This window comes from Candoia aspera, chromosome 3, assembly GCF_035149785.1.
Source record: "Candoia aspera isolate rCanAsp1 chromosome 3, rCanAsp1.hap2, whole genome shotgun sequence".
Classification (NCBI taxonomy): domain Eukaryota; kingdom Metazoa; phylum Chordata; class Lepidosauria; order Squamata; family Boidae; genus Candoia; species Candoia aspera.
The window spans coordinates 165,555,083-165,560,220 of NC_086155.1; positions in this window are offsets into that span (position 1 = coordinate 165,555,083).

The window sequence follows — 5,138 nt, forward strand, 5'->3', positions numbered from 1 at the left end:
GGAGGTATTTGTGGAACTCCTGTTGTGTCTATATGCTTTATCTAGTTATTTTAGTCTGGGCTGCATATGTACAGTATGTGTGTTTATTATTTATTTATGTATTTATTACTCATATTTAGCCACCGCCCATCTCCCCCAGAAGAGGAACTCTGGGCGGTTTACAATAAAATTCCCCATAAAACATAAACATTAAAATCACATAAAACAATTATAATAAAACCCAATAAATAAATAAAATCCAAGAGAAATGTAAAATCCAGGCTGGTGGGAGGGACTCTAGGGTGCGAGCCATCCCCAAGAATGGTTATTCCCTTTCCCACCCCAGGCGAGATGGCAAAACCAGGTCTTCAGGGCCTTCCGGAAGGTGAGTCGTGTGTGTGTTAATTGTTTCTGGATTTTGCAAGCCACCCGCAGTCTAATAGAGTGTGTGGCTATTACAAATGTAATAAATTAAAATGTAAGATTACATTACATTACCTTACATTGTAGGAAAAGAATTTTAAAAAACATACATTTTTTTCATGATAGGGAAAATTCCATCAGCAGTTAAATAATCAGAGCACTACTTTTTCATATATGTACAATTCATATAGATATATTAAAATCAATAAGTGAAAACCCAATGAAAGAGATCCATTTTTATAGATTTTCTACATCCCAGCAGAGTGGTAACCAAATTTAATTTGTGAGGAAGAGTGTATTCCATTGTCTGGGAGCAACACATGTGAACTGCCTCTCTCATACTATATGTCAGAAAGATGTGGGAATATCCTCCTGCAAAGCTTAAAACCTGGCAGGTTCATAACTGGAGTGACAGTCCCTTAGAAAGTCAAGCCCTAAGCCTTTAAGCTTTAAAGTCTGATATAAACACTTTAAATTATGCTCATTAAGCAATAGCAGCCAATGAGGGGTTTTCAATGCAGATATCATATAGTCCTGGATATCTTGCCCCAATTAGCAACTCAGCTGCCTTAACTTGCAAAACTGTTTTCAAGGTCAGCCCCACATACAGTTTATTTCAGTCATCATACAGGATGTAATCAAGTTGTAGAGTGGAAATCCAACCAGTCTAGCTTCCTACTTACAAACAGCACCTGTCATGAGTAAGGATGGCGAGCAGGGGGCTCCCATCCAGACTGTCAAGCGCATGCGTAGCACTGAGGAATTGGTCAGCCATTCAAAGAGACACAGATCGGGACCACCTTAACCTTTGGGGTTTATATGTCTGGGTTTTCCCACGCTTCTTCAGTTTGTTAGGATTCCTGTTAAGTACTAGCAATAAATATTAGAGACCAGTTCCTTGTCTCAGTGTGTTTACTGGTTGTTAGGACAGCACCTCTACTTCATCTAGATTTAGTTTCGTTGGTTCTAATTCAGCCCAGTGAACAAAGACAAGATTCAAGGGGACTGATTGTTTCCTTGGAGATGAACAATAAGGATGATACTCCAGTCCAAAAGTTTTTGTGATCTTCCCCAGCAGTTTCATACTGAAATTGCTATGGGGCACCAAAGGTCAATGGCCAAATGTTGAGCTGCAGTCTCCAAGCCCCACCTTGGGCTGCACCTTTTGGGCCCCACCTTCTGGAAAGGCCCAAAGCCACTATAAAACTACCCTATGTAGAGAAGAGAAAGAAGTTTTATGCTATGTAATAAGTATGTGCAGAATTTATTGATTCAGGAACCAAACATTCTGGACAGGATACTTCAAACTGCTTCATATTCATATTCCCCACAACATCTAGTCACTTGCAGTACTTTGTGATGTTTGTTCCTCCAGCTGGCTGTGGAAGTATTTCCGTCCAATTGCCACTACTCAAATACTGTTCTTTGACCCTAAATTAATTGGTAAGCATAAGCTTAAACTTAGGCTTGCCTGTGAAATGTAATGTACAAAGTACACAACTAAAAAATACGTCTATAATTCTGCAATGGACAAAATATTGGCCTGGACTGTGAAGAACTATGGAACCTCAAACTTTGCCTTAGAGTTCTCTAGGTGCATGCAACATTGTTCAACAGGATCCTAAATAGGATTGCTCAAACTCAGAGCAAAACCCTGCCCTAGAAAGAAAAGAAGCAAATACTTAAAAGAAAACATAATCCTGTTAGTTACTTCTCTATGTTAAGGTCACAGAGCAGATCAAGGATTCCACATTTGGATTAAACCCAGCAATGATTAAACAAAGCTGTTGCCATTGTTGCACCAATCCTTACCCTGAAATTGCTGTGGAATATTAGTGCTGATAATGACCTTGAGTTTGGAATCTTAGGAATCATTTTATTGTCCATGAGTAGAATCATTCGTACAGTTTTGAAAAAGAAATAAATGCTTGGATTTGTTAATTTTGTGCTTTTTCCAACTTTATTACAGTATATGAAATTGGGTAGATCAGGAGAAACATAATTGTAAATTGAAAGCAATGGGAATGGGCTACTTAAGTGTGTGTGGGGTGGTGGTAAAACAATAAGAGATTCAGTCAGGAATGCTAAGGTAACATGGATCACATACAAAAGTACATAACTTTGAGGTGAATATGGAGAAGGTTGAATGATAATGGAAGGGCAAAACAAAGGAAACAAGAATGGATGAAGGACTTGAAATGAAAGGTATAGTTGGATGGAGTTGATGAGATTCTGAAAGAGGTGAGAAGTTTAAAAATGAAAGGCAATGTATGAGTCAGTAAATGGATGTGGTGGAAGAAAGTTTGAGTTTGTAAGGATAGAAAGTTATGGAAAGATAAAAGTATAACTTACGGTACTGTTGTGAATTAATTTTAGTTGTGTTTCCTTTCCTTATCTCATGCCTTTAATTTCTTTGGTTTACTATTTATTCCTTTTCTGTAACATAATTTACCCCAAAAGGATAAAAGTGGGATGAGTATGTATGCATGTATGTATGTTCAATCTAGGCTTAGTTTAGACTGCAAGGCAAGATATACTGTAAGCTTGAAATTTCCTCCTTGCATTTCTTTAGATCAGTGCATATCTACAGATTTGGATAATGTGTAATTCACAGATGAGATTATTATGCACAAAAGAAATTGGTCTTTAAGTACACCATACTTCCTGAATCCCCTGTCTCTGGCAGTTTTTTTGATGTATACACAATTTTCCCTAATTGCAAATACTGCATATCCTCACATGTATTTTGCTTTTTCAAGATTTATTGAACTGACATTCTTAACTTTTATGGTTGCCAGTTAGACAGCAAAATGGTTCACATATATGACTAAATCATAATGTAATCCATGCCATCCCCATCATATGTGAGCAGCTTACAAGACTCACCTTTTATGGTTAATATTTTTATTCAAACCCAACCTTTGTAGTTTAAAGTTTTATGCAAACCAAGCCACATAGGCTTGTTAAATGAAATGCATACTAATGTTATACACAGTATTCAGCCATTTTAAAGAAACTTAGAAATACAGCATTGGAAGGAGACAGTTCATTGAGTCCAATATTCTCCTTAGGATAGAAATCCAAATCCAAATTAAAATATCCCACAGATGGCTGTCTAGCTCCCAGTTGCACACCCATGATTAAGGGAAGTCCATAACCCCAATGGGTAATTGGTTCTGTTATAGAACTGCTCTTATGGTTGAAAGGTTGTTCTAATATTTGAGTAAAATCTGCCTTCCTGTAACTTGAATCTATTATTCCAGGTCTTACACTCAGGAATGATAGAGAGTATGTGGACAGTTGAATCCCACAAACCAGAACAAGGTCCTTTAAACATAAGGGTTTTTTTTAGCCCAATGGTGTGCATTAGCAACAAGATTTTGTTTGGATCCTGATTTGGTGTTTTTAAAACTATCTACTTTATCTTGGATTGATTTGGAAGTTACTCTGTTTGACTCAGTGGTAAAAATCCAATTCTCAGTGTGTAAATCTGGACTTTCATACTAATCATTATCATTAATAACTAACAAATGGCTAAAAATCCTCTTTTCATGCCACAAATTTGATTAAATTTGTAGGCCTCTTATAAAGTATAATTCCAGGCTAACAGATGGAGGCTAGAAAATTTTGAATTTCAATATGTATTTGTTTCTTCTATTTCAGTTGAATCTTACAAACCTTTCTGAGCCAACCTCATTCAGTTCTGAATTCAGAAGTTGGTCTGCACATCGCTAGGGATTTCCCCCACCTCTTTCTTCCTAATGTCTCTAAAAAGCCTCTCCTGAGAAGTGAACAGCTGTCAAGAATTGCATGTAATGCAGTATAGGTGATGCAGCTTGGCAGGAATCAAGAAAACAGGTACACCTGTTTAGCTTCCATTTATACAGAGAGAACTGGATAAAAGTTAGGACCCATTAAACAGCAGGATACTTACAATTCAATTTATTTTTCACTTATACTATAATATCAGTATTAAAACAAATTTTGTACCACTGACTCCATGGACAAAAATGTAGTTAATCAAATTGCATATTTCTTTCTCTTGGAAGTTTTTTCTTTGATGACACCTGCTAGAAAATGCAATTTCTATAGTAGTAGTGTTTCTCCAGGCTGGTGCCTTCATGCTGGCAAGGAATTATGGGAATTATAGTCCAACACATTTAGAAGGCACCTGATAAGAGAAAGCTGCTTTAGACCCTTCTGTTCAAATGGGTAAGTTTGTAGCATACTGCAATTCTATTAATGAGTATAGCTATATAAGCATAATATTTGTATTCTCTTTCTCTATGGTTCCATGAGTTTACAGTAGCAATTAGCTAATAGGCTTGTTAAGAAAGGAACACTAGGACAAAAGAAACCAGAGTTTCTGGAAGCGTAATTCAGTATGAACAAAATCCTTTTCCCACAAAGGAGTGCAAGTTTTGAAGCTGCGCTTGGGCTTGTTCTAGTTCATGAATACAGTAGTAAATCATCCCTAAAAGTAAGGGGAGAGGAATGTCAGATTAGTAAGAAACCCAACCAAAAAAGGAATATATTACACCCTGAGCAAAGACTAGAAGAGCAGGTTAGGCCTGCTCAATGTTATTGCTTTTTGTCCTAATCATGAGTTGTTTCTTATGTTGGGCATGTTTGGTATCTGAATGCTCAGCCCTTGAGTGTGCCTCATTTCATCCTCTAGAGAAACATCTCCAACATGATGAATGTCATCATTAGCAAGATCCAAGGGGTGCCGTTCA